Raw genomic sequence first — 16,598 nt, forward strand, 5'->3', positions numbered from 1 at the left:
TTAGGTCCATTGGTGATCAACACTGGCGGACAGAGGAGGCGAATCAAATTGTTCCTCCGCAGAGTGAAAGCATTTCCAACAAATCATAGGTAGTCTGGCATCTAAACAAGTGCATTTGGACTCAGATAACCATGAAGCTCTTTTCATTAACTAAGGTTTGATTTGGTCTGGGACTCCCTTGATGATACCACTTATCTCAGCCTCCCTCACCTATCTGATTTGTGCCCAGAGTAAGATGGATATACCCTTCCACTGCCCAGCACCACCTGACTCTCACCTTAAGATAGTCGGTGGGCGGGCGCCTGGGTGGCTCAGTTGGTTAAGCGACTGCCTTCAGCTCAGGTCATGATCCTGGAGTCCCGGGATCGAGTCCCGCATCGGGCTCCCTGCTTGGCAGGGAGCCTGCTTCTCCCTCCCCCCTCTCATGTGCTCTCTGTCTCTCTCATTCTCTCTGTCTCAGATAAATAAATAAAATCTTTAAAAAAAAAAAAAAAGATAGTCGGTGGGGCCTGCTTGACTCTTGATCTTGGGGTAGTAAGTTCAAGCCCCACATTGGGTGTAGAGATTACTTAAAAAAAAATAAAAATAAAATCTTTTTAAAAAACGGGGAAAGATAGTCCTCTGATTTTCCAGCATCAGGCATCTGCCCTCCTCCTAGGATTAGGGCCTATTTCATCATCCCCTCTGTGTTCAAGGGTGCCAACCATCTCTCTATGGCCCCAATCATTGGTTCTGATGGTCCTCTACACCATTTCTCCTAGAAGGCCTAAGAATCTTCATGCAAATCAGATGCCTGGGGGCTGCTGTGACATCCCAGGACTCTCAAGGCCATATGCAATCGAGTCTCACCATGACCCTTGTGACTTGTGGATTTTACTTTTGAAAGAGATGATGGAGGGGCAAGTTGAAGACTGTAGTCTCATGACCAGACACTGCCAGAGGGCTTTGCTGAAAGGCTCTTGTCAACCAGAGAAATTTAAACACTATCACCCTCGTGGTCTGACAGTGAACAATGAGGAGGAGGAAAGCACATGGGCTTTGGCAAAAACTGTGATTCAGACCCTAATTCCTTCATCTACTAGTTGGGTGACCTTCACAAATGATTTATCTGGCTAAGCCACAGTTTTCTCATTTGTAAAACCGGAATAATATTATACCTAGTATGTAGAGCATATCAGTTTGTATTAGCATTGGCTCTGAGAAACAGAAATACAATAGAAGTGATTTAAGCAATATTTTATTTTTCTTTCACATTAAGTCCTGAGTTAGAAAATGCAGAGCTTCTCCACAATGTTCTCAGGAACCCCCGGCTCATCTCACTGTTCTTCATTCCTCAGTGTGGCCCTCGCTCTCATGGTCCAAGATGGTAACTAGGGCGGCAACCATCACATCTGTGTTCCAGGAAGCAGGATGGAGGATGGGATGAAGAAGAGGAAAAGAGCATGTACCATTTATCTTTTGAGGACAACTGCCAGAAGCTGCCATACAACACTTCTGCTTATATCTCACGGACAAGAACTTAGTTGCCTGGTCATATCTAGCTGCAAGGGAGGTTGGGAAATACCAGGCAGCCTTGGGCACAGCTAAAACTTGGGAATCCTATTACTAGGAGAGAGGAGCGAGGTGTTTTGGAGAGGACAGTCTGAGGCTATGTTAAAGACTCAAGTGCTTATAAATATTCAAGAGTTCCATCAATACATGTTAGTTAATTTTAGTATTCTTCATTGAGGAGTAACTCAGGGAAGCAGGGGTAAGAGTGTCCCCTTAAAGAAGAGAAAATGTAGCTTTCATTCTATCTTTTGTCTTCTTTTTCTTTCAAGTCTTTATTTACATTTCAGTTAGTTAGCATACAGTGTAATACTAGTTTCAGGTGTCCAATATAGTGATTCAACACTTCCCACACAGCCCCCTGGCGTTCCTAACAGCAAGTTAAACGCCCTCTTTAATCCCCACCAGCTATTTAAGCCACCCCCTGCCCACCTCCCCTTTGGTAACCATCAGTTCTCTATAGTTAAGAGTCAGCTTCTTGGTTTACCTCTCTCTTTTTTCCCCTTTGCTCATTTGTTTTGTTTCTTAAATTCCACATACGATCTTTTGTCTTAAGATAGTGACTCATCCCAGACATTGTGGCCTATGAGGTGTTGACTTAAAATATTCAAAGTTGTTATCTCCTTTACAGAATTAAGTAAGTGATACTCTAATGAGACTGAACTTGCTTTGAGAGTCTCATATTGACTCAGTATAAGCCAACTACTGGCATGGCAAGGCAGACTCTCAGAAGGGAGCATATCAATATCCTAACCATATAGTCCCTAAAAGGGACGATTTTCAAAATATCTGTGTATATCCTCATACCCCATTCCCCATCACTATGACGGTTTCCTTTTCTGTAGAATCTTCCACTGTCTAGCGCCTGCTTAGCACTGTCTTTAACATGAATCGGACTTGCCCTCTGCCCTCAGCTTACGTTCAGTCTGCGATGCAGCAAAGTGCCTAGAGAATCTTGCTTCTTCTGTACCTTAATAATTCTTGTATCAGGGACGCCTGGGTGGCTCAGTTGGTTAAGCGACTGCCTTCGGCTCAGGTCATGATCCTGGAGTCCCGGGATTGAGTCCCACATCGGGCTCCCTGCTCGGCAGGGAGTCTGCTTCTCCCTCAGACCCTCCCCCCTCTCATGCTCTCTCTCTCTCATTCTCTCTCTCAAATAAATAAATAAAAATCTAAAAAAAAAAATTCTTGTATCACTCACTAACTGAGATGATCTCTTTCATTCTAGAGAGCAAAGCCCCTAATCACATTCAGAGAAAACCCAAGGTACTGGCATTGGAAGAACTGGTTAATTAACTGGGGACAATTAGGACAGAATTCCAGAATTACAGGGACGTGGTGGTCAGATTTCAGTCTAATGGCCTTCAAGAGGCTATTTTAGCAGAACTCCATCCCATCTTTCTTTCTATTGAAATATTACATTGCATCCCAATACGTAGAACTAATAATGGCAGAGCTGGCCTGATTGTAGGTGGGAAGAGCCCAAAGCCCAGCCCACTCAGCTTGCCTCTCACCAAGCACCTTCACTCCCATGTGAGGAGTCTCTGGGTACCTCCATAAAACTCTAGGGCTCTATCCAGTCATCTCAGTTTGAACATCCCCATTTTGGTCCATTCCCTTGCTTTAAGGCTGGTCAGGTGAAGGGGAAAGAAAAGAGTTTTAGGGCGCCTGGGTGGCTCAGTCGTTAAGCATCTGCCTTCGGCTCAGGTCATGATCCCAGGGTCCTGGGATGGAGTCCCACATTGGGCTCGCTGCTCCGCAGGAAACCTCCTTCTCCCTCTCCCACTCCCCCTGCTTGTGTTCCTGCTCTCGCTATGTCTCTCTCTGTCAAATAAATAAATAAAATCTTTAAAAAAAGAAAAGAGTTTTAGAAACAGGCAGTCCAGGTGTGAAATGTTGAGATCTTACTAGCTGTGTGATGTTTGGCCACAATTTTCCCATTTGTAAAAGGGGGATTATAAAAGCTGTTTTCCTGCATTATAATGAGAATTAAAGTAAGTTTAAGATATAAAGTTTCCAACACCAAAGCAGGTTCTCAGTAAATGTTTCCTTCCCGTTAAAATAAGATGACATCTAGCACATCTTTCTTTCTTTCTTTTCTTTTTTAAGTTTTTATTTTAATTCCAGTTAGTTAACATACAGTGTTATATGAGTTTCAGGGGTACAATATAGTAATTCAACACTTCCATACATTACCCTGGAGACATCTAGCACATCCGAACAGATGTTGAAGATCTTCTCCCCACCACATTGATCACTGTGTCTGTAGATGAGTGTGCCTTTATGCAAGTATCTGAGAAGGCATAGCGTGCCTTTATGTACATATCTAAACAGCTCTGGCACCTCTGAGTAGTTTTAGGAACTGGCAGCTAATGATTATTGTAGTTTGTGTAAACTGTCCTCAGGCATTAATCGAGTTAATGAAAGTACTATCAGATAAGGCTGTGACACAGAATGGACAGATAAGCTTCCTAACGTTTGAAAGCATTCATCAAAGAAAAACTGGATCTATGAGCTGGCAATCACAATAAAAAATCTGAATGTGAAGAAATAAAGAAAAGTTTCTCCTACCCAGCAGTTTGGGCAGAGCAACCAGAGTACCTGTATGCTCAGTGTATGGCACCTCGGGTCAGTTTATATAAAGGTCAAATTAGGTGAAGGGAGCCAGTGAGGCCAGAGAACAACTCCTCCAGCATGGGATTCATGGACACCATCACAAAGAAGATGGCTCCAGCCTGGGATCTGAGGGAGTTTACTAAATTCTAAATTCTGGTTTAGAAGCAGAGAGCAGCACATAATGGATAATGGTTGTTGAAGGTGAAATAAGAGCCCCCAAAGATACACATATGCTATCTCTGGAACCTATGAATATATCACGTCACAGGGCAAGGGAACTCATGGAACCATGGCAAGGGTTGCAAATAGAATTAACGTTGCAAATGAGCTGACTTTAATATAAGGCAATGATCCTGGATTATTCTGGTGGGCCCTCTGTAATCATAAGGGTCCTTAATATAGAAGAGGGAAGCAGAAAAGTCAGAAGGAAATGTGATGCCAGACATAGAGGGTGGAGTGACTCCATGTGAGGACTCACCCTGCCATTGCTGGTTTTGAGGATGGAAAGGGGCCATGAGCCAGGAAATGCAGGTGGGCTCTAGAAGCTGGAAAAGTAAGGAAAAAGATTGTCCCCTCCAGGGCCTCTAGAAAGGAACACAGCCCTACTGACACCTCAATTTTAGCCCAGTGACGCCAATTTTGCTCTTTTGATCTCTAGAACTACAGGATCATAAATTTGGGTTGTTTAAGCCACCAAGGTTGTGATCATTTGTAATTGCAGCATAAAGAACTAATACAACAGGTGATAGGCAAAAATTGGGGGGTCAGGGGGATTTTGCACCAGTGAGCCCAGCCGTGGGAAACTAAATGTTACAGAAACTGGGGAGGTAAAGCCAAATGTGTCAGGGCTTACGGTAGCTTAATAGCCAGCTCTCTGGCTTATTGGCTTGTTTGTTGGCTAAATTGGATTTGGCCACTCCTTACAATCCCAACCTGTAGAGAAAAGGCAGCACACAATATGGGCAAACTTTCCTAGTCAGTTACCCTATGATCTTGGAAACTAATGGTCTCCAGAGCCCCCATTATAGTCACTGCTGGGGAATTCTACAGGCTTCCTGACACTTAAGCTATCAGAACTGCTTCTCAGATAGACTGAGTGCCTGTCTTGCTCTTAAAAATTCTCAGAAACTCAGTCTATTTTGTTTCCATCTTCAGAGCTGAGAAGAAAAAAAAATACCTATATGCAAGTGAATAACACAAGATGATCATATTATTAATGATAACAATAGATATCATTTGAGTTTCCTAAGCACACTTCACAAAACTCGATAAACCTCATTTCTTCTAGTCATTATGATCCCATAAGGTACACACTATTATTATCTTCATCTTATAGGTACAAGGAGTAAAATCCAGAGCGATTAATGAACCTACCCTAAATTATACAGCTAGCAAGCAGAAACCCAGCTCAATCTTAACTCCAAAGCCCATGCACTGTCTCCCATGGCCTTGAGTACCACACTACTTCTCCACAATTAGCTGCAGATTGGGAAGCTCCAGCTTTCTGTAGCTCTCCCAACACCAGGGCAGAGATTCTGACTTAAAGTCACTTCCAGCACTAAAATAGCAAACATGGTTCAGCAATCGAACATGTTTTTCCACCCTAACTCCCATGCTATATTGGTGTACTCAATGTCATTCCCTTCTTGGGCTCCCAGTCCAATAATCCCTCTCTTCCTGGCCTGACTTCCCATCCCCTCTTCTGTATTCCCTCTCAAACCCCATTTGCCATGACTGATGGAGGAGAGAAGGGGAAAGGAGAGAGGGCAGAGGAAGACAGGGACCGGGCTAGGCTGATGGAGTGGTAAGCATCCTGAGCCCTGTGTAAGAATGGGCAGCACTGGTGCCCAGCAGATCTAGAAGCTAAAGGCTGGGGTCCTTTAGTTCAGAGTCCAAACTAGCTCCCAGCTCAAGCCACACCCCAGGCCTTCTCTTCCCTACATGCCTCCACCCCCGTCCTGCTTGGGATTCCCAGATCCATCGTACCAGAAATAAAGAGGTAAGCCATAGGAGAGAGCACAAAGAGAAATAAAGAAGAGGCAGAGAGATTCAACAGAATGCAGCTCCAGTTCAGTTTCATTTACAGTTTCTTGACTGCTTCCCCTGAAAAGCTCCAACCCCCCAGCCGTGGCTGCCCTGCTTTGTGCCCTTAAGGATTCCATTCTGTCACTAGCCTACATCAGAGCTCTTTCCTCCTGGGGAAGATAGGTGTCAGTCTAGGTGCCCAGGCCTTTGTTCAACAAACATCACTGAGCACCAACTGTATGCCAGTCAGTGCTCTAGGCAAGGTGATTCAGAGATGAACAAGAAAGATGGTTCCCATCAAGATGCATCTTTCAGGAGCAAAGTCCTATGTAAAGAAATCCAGAAAGCCTTTCCAAAGAGAGTTCACCAGACACTCAGAGCTACCATGGGGTCCAAGCTTTGAAACAGACTGATACATTTGCTTAAACTCTAAAGTTCCTTAAGCCTGGCAACTCAGATCCTCCGAGTATATGCTTAATCTTTAAGGATGCCGGTTATCGTGCAAGGAAGTTAACGGTTTCATCTTAACATGCCAACTCTGATTAGATGGTAGTGATTGCATGGAACCCTGTCTTGAGGACTGTGGAAACTCCATCAGGGCTCAAGCAGGAAAAGGGGCTGTGGGAGATGAACGATGCCTGCCACATATATTTAAGGGATGAGTGAGGACAAATGTGCTACATATTACTGTCCCAGCCCTAATGTACATCCTACTATGGTTTCTATGGTCGTTTCACACCTGTTCATTTCCCAACTAGGCAACAAGTTCTAGAGAAGGCAGCATTGTGCAGTGGAAAGAGCACTGGAAGCTGAGCAGAGAAGCTTTTCTTTCTCTTCTGGAGCACGGCATGGTGGAATGGAATGAGCATGAATCAGAGAGGCATGGCTTTGGAGCTGGGCATCCACACTGTTCCACTGATCCTGCACATGGTACAGTGGATTCTTGTTTTTCATGGTAGTTATGCTCTATAAAGTTGCTACAATACTGAATTAGCAAATACTGAACTATTAGTCCCGGGGAAATACAGGGTTAGATTCCTGTGGGCCCCCAGTCATGACATTTTCATCAACCAGTCAATGTATAACTTCATTTTATGTTTGTTTCTGTTTAAAGACAGACAATTTAATACATATTATTGGTTCCTTAACACTGACCTCACAGCCAGCAGCACTATAACTCCTGCCTAAACAAAGCTTACTGAACACATTTTCTCTGTAAGGCACGTCATGGCCTTCTTGTGCTTCGGAGCACAGACAGCACTTCAACGTTACGCCTGGGGGCCATCTGAAATAGTGATGTCACCAACATCAGCACAAAATGTGAAAAATGTGGCACTACAGAGACTGGAAACGGGAACCTTGCTAACAGTGTGGGAGCTGAAACAGAACGGCCAAGTACTGCCTTTTTTATGTTAGCTGGGAACGTGTGCCTAAAACAATTCAATTCTTTTACCACTCTGCACACGTCTGTGAACACTGGGAAAGCACCTCGGGTATTGATGTGGGGTTACAAATAAATTTTAGGGAGTAGGCAAATTTGAAAATCCAGATTCAGTGAATAACGAAGGTGGGCCGTACTTACCCTCTGTGAGCCTCCGGGATGCTACCTCTCTGACCCTACAGATTAAAGGAGACAAGGTATGTAAAATGCTTCACATGATTCCAGCTAGTTCTTTACCCAAATATTTGCATTTTCACCTTTGTACCTTGTCTGCCATGCTCGATCCTGAGACATAATAGCAAGAAATTTCCAGCTAAATGTACCATCCCGGGAGCCTAGACCAAAAACTACTCCCACCAACTCAAGTAGAAAAGGAACTGAAACAAAAGGTACTCTCCAGGGGCTCTGAAGTGCAGGGATGAGCCCCGCCAGGATGCCACCCCCAGCCCGGGATAGGACTGAAACAGGAAGGTGAGATGCTGTGCAGTTATCTCACGTGGCTGCGTCATCTGCCATCCCTGCTTCTCTCTGGGCGTCTGCTACACTTTCTGCTTCTCTCGGGAGACAGCTTTCCTCTGCTTTCTCTGGCTTCCTCGGACCCTCGTAATTTGGGCTCATGTGTGGTTCTGGCTTCCACAGAGCCGATCCCAGCCTGACATGACACGCTGGGGCACACCTGTAGTCTCTGTCTGTCTAGCACCGTTCCCCCGCCCCTGGTAACAGAGGAGGTGACCGCACCTCTGGCTCCAGGGTTGGCCCCTGACCCAGGCCTGGCCCCTGACTCTTTCTCCTGAGAATCTGATGCTCTCTTAGTTATCTTCTATCACTTCCGTCATTACTTTGTGTGTCTTTGTGCTGCCTCGTGGCTTTTGTTCCCTCAGAGCTCTTGTTTATTCACAGCTTCTGCTTACTCATGAAGTCTGAATACTGCCTCTCTCCGAGTCGGCTTCTGCTTTCACACATTGTCTTTTCTTATTTCTCCAGTTCTGAATCCTGAAAGAGAAAAATCACTGGCACAGTTAATTGCCACTTTTTTGGGCAAAACTTTCGTGCCCAGGACACTCTATAGACTAATGTCCAGCCTATTGATCGGCTGCTCCTAGGTAAGTGCCTGCCATTGTCCAATAAGCTGTGAGCAGGGTTGTAGGGGTAGGAAGGGTGCATATGGTATGGAATACGGTCACCTACCTTTAAGGATTTAGATCAAGCTGGTTATCCACATACCTATCTTTTTTGAACGCCCCAAGTCCAACCTATGAAGAACTCCTGTTAGCTCTACTCTTAAAACATATGTATGTATGTATGTATGTATGTTTAAAGATTTATTTATTTATTTTAGTGAGAGCGTGCGTGGGGGAGGGGCAGAGGGAGAGTCTCAAGCAGACTCCGTGCTGAACACAGAGCCTCACGTGGGACTCTATCTCACCATCCTGAGATGGCGACTTGGGCTGAAACCAAGAGTTGGACGCTTAACCAGCTACGCCACCCAGGCGCCCCTCAAAATTAGATTTAGAATGTAATCACTTCTCACCATTCCTGCTGCTAGCACTCTGTTCCAGGCCACACTGCCTCTCGCTTGCATCGCTGCAGCAGCCTGCTAAGAGGTCACCTGCTTCTACACATGGTCTATCCCTCACATAGCAGCCAGAGTGATTCTCTGAACACCTAAACCAAGTCATGTCATTCCTTTGGTTCACATACCGCAGTGGCTCCCCATTTCACTCAGAGCAAGACCCAAAGACCTGGCCCCCATTATACTCTGACCTCATCTTTACCACTTCCCCCCGTGCTCACCCCGCTCTAGTCACACTGGCCACCTTGCTTCTCCTCAGATAGCCCAGGCATCCAGGCACGCTCCCACCACAGGGCCTTTGCTCTAGCTGTCCCATCAGTCTGAAGCACACTTCTACCAGATACTGGCCTCACTAACTCCTTTAGGTCTTTACTCAAATCTCACCTTCTCAGAAAGGCCGGCCTGACCAACCTATTCAATACTTCACCTTTAGTATCAAGTACATTTAGTACTTGTCAGTACTGGAGTACTGTCAGAACTGGAGTATTAAACACTATCGTTCCTCACAAGTCCCTTCCCTTTTATCCTGCAGTACGTTTTGTTCCTGTACTTATCACTCTCTAGCATACTGTCTAAATGATGCTTATTATTTATTGTGTGTCTCCCCCAGCTAGAATGCAAGTTCCACAGAGATAGAGATCTTTGTCTGTTTTGTTCCCTGATGTATACTGAGGATTTAGAACAGTGCCTTGCCCAAGCACTCCATAAATATTTGCTGAATTGAACTGAATTCCTCAGTAAGGAGCTATACACATGGCAGGTACACTAAGGTTTCCCCATACAATAGAAAATATCTCTTTCAGGGAAATTTATAACACCATGTGCATGAAGAGGAAAAGTCTCAGATCAATCTTCTAAGCTCCCATTTAAGAAACTAGAAAACGAGGGGCACCTGGGTGGCTCAGTTGTTAAGCTGAGGTCATGATCCCAGGGTCCTGGGATTGAGCCCCACATTGGGCTCCCTGCTCCGCAGGAAGCCTGCTTCTCCCTCTCCCACTCCCCCTGCTTGTGTTCCTGCTCTCACTATCTCTCTCTGTCAAATAAATAAATAAAAATCTAAAAAAAAAAGAAACTAGAAAAAGAGCAAAATAAACCCAAAGCAAAAGAAAGGAAATAACAAATAGCAGAAATCGATATATTTTTTTTAATTCTAAAAGGTTTTATTTTATTTAAATTGCAGTTAGTTAACATATAGTGTAATATTAGTTTCAGGTATACAATATAGTGATTCAACACTTCCATTTATCACCGGGTGCTCATCACAACAAGTGCCCTCCTTAATCCCAATCATCTATTTCACCCATCCCCCCACCCACCTCCCCTCTGGTGACGATCAGTTTGTTCTCTATAGCTAAGAGTCTGTTTCTTGGTTTGCCTCTCTCTCTCTCTCTCTCTTTCTCCTTTTTTCCCTCTGTTCATTTGTTTTGTTTCTTAAATTCCATAGGTGAGTGAAAACATATGGTATTTGTCGTTCTCTAACTGACTTATGCTTAACATTCTCTAGCTCCATCCATGTCATTGCAAATGGCAAGAGAAATCAATGATTTTTAAAAAAATACTATGAACAACTCTACACACATAAATTTGACAACTTAGATGAAATGGAGTAATTTGTTGAAAAACACAAACTAACACAACTCACCCAAAATGAAATAGGTCATTTGAATAGCACTGTAACTATTTTTTTTTTAAGATTTATGTATATATTTTAGAGAGAAAAAGACAGCATGAGTGGGAGAGGCAGAGGGAGAGAGAGAGAGAATCTCAGACTCCATGCTTAGCATGGAGCCCAATGCAGGGCTCCATCCCAGGACCCTGAGATCATGACCTGAGCTGAAACTAAGAGTTGGATGCTTAGCTGACTGTGCCACCAGGCGCTATACCTACTAAGGAAACTCATACCTATCAGGATGGCTAAAATAAAAGGTTAACACCAAATGCTGGTTAGGATGCAGAGAAACCAGATCATTCATACACTGTGGGTAGTACTGTAAAATGGTACAGCCACTCTGGAAAACAGTTTGGTAGTTTCATAAAGCACTAAACATTCAACTACCATACAACCCAGCAACTGCATTCCCAAGTGTTTATCCTAGATAAATGGAGACTTCTGTTCACACAAAAATCTGAAATCTGTCCATGAATGTTTATAGCAGCTTTATTTATAATAGCAAAAAGCTGAAAACAACCCAGATGTACTTCAGTGGATGAATGGTTAAACAAATTGGGTATGTCCATTCCATGGAATACTCAACAATAAAAAAAGAACACATATTGATAGCTAAATTTGGCATGCTAGGTGAAATTACACTAAGTGAAAAAATTACTAATTTTGCTAGGTTAAAAAAAGAATTATGCAGGGGCACCTGGGTGGCTCAGTCGGTTGGGCGTCTGCCTTCGGCTCAGGTCATGGTCCCAGGGTCCTGGGATCGAGCCCCGCATTGGGCTCCCTGCTCCACAGGGAGTCTGCTACTCCCTTTCCCTCTGCCCCTGCCTCTGCTCTCTTTGTCTCTGTCTCTCAAATAAATAAAATCTTAAAAAAAAAAAAAAAAAAGAATTATGCAAGTTGAAAAAAAAGCCAAAAAAGTACATGCTGTGTGATTCCACTTATATAGACTATTCTTGAAACAACAAAATTATAGAAATGAAGAACAAATTGCTAGCTGCCAGGGATAAAAGACCCTGTGGGGGTGAGGAGAATGAGACAGAGTTGCCTTATAAAAGGGAAACATGGATTGTTGTGGTGATGGAATGTTCTGTACAGTATCAATATCCTGGCTGAAGGGTGTCTGGGTGTCTCAGTCGGTTAAGCGTCCGACTCTTGGTTTCAGTTCAGGTTATGATCTCAGGGTCGTGAGATCGAGCCCCACATTAGGCTCTGCACTGACCATGGAGCTTGCTTAAGATTCTCTCTCTTCCTCTGCCCCTACCCAGCACCCCCTTCCCTCTCAAAAAAAAAAAAAAAAAAAATCCTGGTTGTGATACGTACTACAGTTTTGCAAGATGTTACCAGTGGAGGAAACTGGGTGTATTAATTAGGGCTTTCCAGAGAAACAGAACTAATAGGATTATAGATAGAGATGTCAATGTTGATATAGATAGACATAAATATGTAAGAGGAGATTATACGAATTGGTTCACATGATTATAAAGTCCCATGAATGTGCATATTTATTTGTATAATCCTATACATCAGATATAGGAAACCATTTAGAAGACACCAAAATCACAGTAGTCATCTCTAAGTAGTAGAATTATGAGCATTCTTTTGCTTTCCTTTTTTTTTTAAACTTATGGGCATTTTTCTCATTTTTGTATAGTGAACACTTATTGTATGTGCAATTTTCAAAGCACACCATATTTTTAGGACATTATTTAGACCAACCCTTAATCCATGGCTTGAAACCTGTAACCAAACTCCAAATTATTAGTCATTTCAGTCATAGAAATCAGTATTTTCCAAAGCAGTCCATGTAGCTCTAATTATTAGAAATGATGAAATATTCAAAGCAAAGGTCTGTACTGTCTGTGCCTTCAGAGAGTTTAAGTCCATGGATTTGGTCCTAGCACAGGTCATTTAACTTGGGTCATTCATGGAGGAATACAGGAAAGGTACACCCCCCAATGGCTCACAAGGGCCACATGCTACTCAAACATTGTCCACAAGAGACACAAACACGTCAAAGCGAACAGGTGACACAAATCCATCTCTGCTGTGCACCCCTTCTCACACTGGACAATTCCTCATTTCCTCAAGTGGTCAGGGGGAACATAAACAGATTTTAAAATAGGTAGTTGTTATAATCAACAGCCAGAAATGAAAGTGTAAAAAAAAAAATCCTTTCACAACCAAGACCCCAAATCCCCACTAAATATTTTAATGTCTACCTGATAAAAACTATAAAGAAAACTTCAAAACCTTCATGACACAGTAAAAGGAAATCAAACAAGATGGAGAGTTAACCTTGCTCATAACTGGAAAGACTAAACAAATGTTAAGGTAACACTTCCCGTTCACAGATTTAATGCAGTGCTAATTAGTGGAGCATTAAGAGTTTTGCAAATATAAAATGCAAAACAATTGTAAAACGCACCGCAAAAAAAGCATACAAAAATGCTTGTGTTCTGGGAGGAAAAAAGATAATGTTGCAGAACTTCCCTTTCCTGGATTTGAAAACATTGTGATGCCATAGAGCGGCAAAGATCACAACTCCCAGGCAGCTCAACTCCCAAATGGAGGGTCTGTTCTGAGTCAACGCAGTGACGGAAAACATGGGGGAAGAGGCTGAGGCTGATGACCACAATGGGTGTCTTGGGAGGGTTTGTTTGTGTGACAAGGTAGCTCAAGTAAAAGGAGGCTTATTTTAAGACTATAATAAGTAATTTCACCTCACTGAGGATGGAAACAGAATTGCAGCCTCACTGCACGAAAATTATGAACCAAGGCAACTCTCTCCAGATCTCAGGAACCCTTCCTAGTGCCTCTGCGATCCCCCAGCTCTGGGCACTGGCTGGGTGACAGCACCTCCCACCTACCCCCGCAGTTCCAGCTCCTGCAGCCCTGGCAGCCTTGGAGGATGCTCATGCCACCTCTTCACTGTGTTCGCCCAGTCTCAGAAGCACTGGCTGTTTCCTGAAATATAAATCTCCAGTTTCCCTTTTTTTGCTTTCCCAGTTTTCCAACAAATTCCCTGAATTAAATCCCTTCCGTTTAACATGGCCACAGTGGTTTCTATTTTCCCAATTGGACCCTGATTGCTACATAGCCAGCTCCAGGGCTGAGCTTAGTTTGGTTTTTTGAGCATTCAAGTGCACAAATCACAAGCTGTTTCTCTGTGGGCAGATATCCATTTGTGGTCCAACAAACCCACATCCAGGGCATGGCTATTTTGAGCAGATGGTCTGTCACCCCAAACGTTCTAATGCAGCTGAGAATGGTACAGCCCAGAAGCTGGTAGAACTGGGGTGGGGGGGGGCAGTATGGAGGTGAGGAGGGCTGATAATTGAGGAAGAACTACAAAGAGATTTGAACAGTTGCCCAAACATGGAAAGAGCAAAATCTGGTATTAGAAATCTAGAAAGAAATCAATGTTACTGGTAGTCACTGTGGTAACCAACTGGGTCAAACACCAAAGGCACTACGGTTGCAGTCACAGGTAGAAGGCTCCAGGAATAGGACTGAGACAGGCCGGGACAGAAGTGGACATTTCAGAACTGTCAGGGGCAGCTATGCAGAAATGAGCTTACACAGAGGGCTTGGACGGTGTCAAGCATAATCACAGAAAGGGACTTGAGAGGAATTACAATTTGTCTGAGTTTGCCCCCAATGTGACATATTCCCCAACCCGCCCCTTCTTCTTATTTTCCTAATAATTGCCTTTTATTTCATGATTGATATTTTTGTTTTCTTCATTTTGTTTGAAGAGTTTCTCCATTTTTAAGCAATGAAGTGATATGTGTTAATTTTAATGTACTATATATTAGAATTTATAGATAAATGACAAGAAAAGTATGAAGTTCATCTGTAATCCAACCATCCATGGTTAATCTTCCAGACTTTTTTGTCTGCATATTTACATGCATATACCTATGGTCATATGCATATATTTTAGAGGGAAGAGGCTTACAGTACTAGATTTTTTTTTTTTTTTTAAGTAGACCAATTGGGGGTACCTGGGTGGTGCAGTTGGTTAAGCATCCAACTCTTGGTTTCAGCTCAGGTTGTGATCTTGGGGTCATGGGGTTGTGGGGTTGTGGGGTTGTGGGATTAGCCCGAGTTGGGCTGTACACTCAGCAGGGAATCTGCTTGGGATTCTCTCTCCCTTTGCCCTTCACCGCTCCCCTCTCTCAAATAAATAAATAAATCTTGAAAAAAAAAATAGACAATTGACCAAATTAAAAATTGGAGAAATAAATTCAAATCTACACAACAGTACATGAAAAATTGGTCGAAATAAACAACAAATAAATGAATCCCTGTTAAGCCAGAGGAGAAACTAGATATCATTTAAAAGAATATAAATATATGACCCCATTTACACTATTTGCCACAATAGCTTTCTTTGGAGGAGTTAAACTGAAATCAATTTTCATTTGAAGATAAAAGATTCAAAAATCTGTCATTAAACATAGAAGACAATCCAGTAATATTCCTTTCCTCAAAGAAAATAAGGTATCAATGTTGGAATATTGAAGCACTTAAGGAAATCATTACTGGCAAGGTCAGTGTGGTTTTTATGCTATAAAACACAAAGCCAACTATTTAACTAAAAAGTGAATTCAAGATAAAGAGCAATGGAATGAGAAACCACTGAAAAGAAAAGTCAAATACAGTTTATTATCTATAATATATAAGGGACTGATAGAAATATTAAAACTCGGGCGCCTGGGTGGCTCAGTTGGTTAAACGACTGCCTTCAGCTCAGGTCATGATCCTGGAGTCCCTGGATCGAGTCCCGCAATCGGGCTCCCTGCTCGGCAGGGAGTCTGCTTCTCCCTCTGACCCTCCCCCCTCTCATGTGCTCTCTCTCTTTCTCTCTCTCTCAAATAAATAAATAAAATCTTTAAAAAAAAAAAAAGAAATATTAAAACTCAGTACCCGTTTAGGGAAAGATAAATAGCCAAAAGCTATAAATAACAAAAAATACAAAAAGTAAATAAACACTTTGGAAAAACTCTCCGCCTCACTAATAATTAGGAAACTGAATTTAAAACAATGATGAGCTGACAATTCATTCTACTATCAAAAATACAAGTGAGAAAAATCCAATGTTAGCATAGTAAGGGGTAAACAGGCATTCGAAATTGCTTATAGCACTGAAGATTAAGAAAACCTTCCTAAAAAGCAACATGGGAATATACTTGTTAGTTCCACTTTGGGGGGAAAAAAAAGAGAAAGATTTTTAAAACTGCGTTGTTTTTTTTTAAGATTTTTTTTTTTTAAAGATTTTTATATATTTATTTGGCAGAGAGAGAGAGAGAGAACACAACAGGGGGAGTGGCAGGCAGAGGGAGAAGGAGAAGCAGACTCCCTGCAGAGCAGAGAGCCTGACATGGGGCTCGATCCCAGCACCCTGGGATCATGACCTGAGCCGAAGGCAGATGCTTAACCGACTGAGCCACTCAGGTGCCCCAAGATTTTTTTTTATTTCATTTGAGAGAGAGAGCCAGCGAGAGCAGGAGGGGAGGTGGGGCGGAGGGTCAGAGGGTCAGAGGGAGAGGGAGAAGACTCGGTTGCTGAGCAGGGAGCTGATGTGGGATGTGGGGCTTGATCCCAGGACCCTGGGATCAGGACCTGAGCTGAAGGCAGATGCTTAACTGACTGAGCCACCCAGGCGCCCCTTGAAAATTGTCTTTTAAATATGCATTACTTATTGTGAAAAACTGGATGTAAGT

General features: G+C 43.0%; 1 long non-coding RNA gene across 2 annotated transcripts in view; it reads right to left on the reverse strand.

Annotated features, from left to right (window-relative positions):
- Positions 1 to 1,221: 1,221 nt before the first annotated feature.
- LOC118004316 overlaps positions 1,222 to 16,598 on the reverse strand; it is a 56,259-nt gene continuing 40,882 nt past the window's right edge. The window contains exons 3-6 of one of the 2 annotated variants that reach the window (XR_004677534.1): positions 8,542 to 8,623; positions 7,772 to 7,806; positions 4,643 to 4,709; positions 1,222 to 1,391 (exon numbers count right to left, since the gene is read on the reverse strand). This is a non-coding gene — a long non-coding RNA (uncharacterized LOC118004316). The remainder of the gene's footprint in view (positions 1,392 to 4,642; positions 4,710 to 7,771; positions 7,807 to 8,541; positions 8,624 to 16,598) is intronic. The other variant, XR_004677533.1, reaches the window with a different exon arrangement.

This window comes from Mirounga leonina, unplaced genomic scaffold (genome assembly GCF_011800145.1).
Source record: "Mirounga leonina isolate KUSES-001 unplaced genomic scaffold, KU_Mleo_1.0 Mir_92, whole genome shotgun sequence".
In the NCBI taxonomy this organism is placed as follows: Eukaryota; Metazoa; Chordata; class Mammalia; order Carnivora; family Phocidae; genus Mirounga; species Mirounga leonina.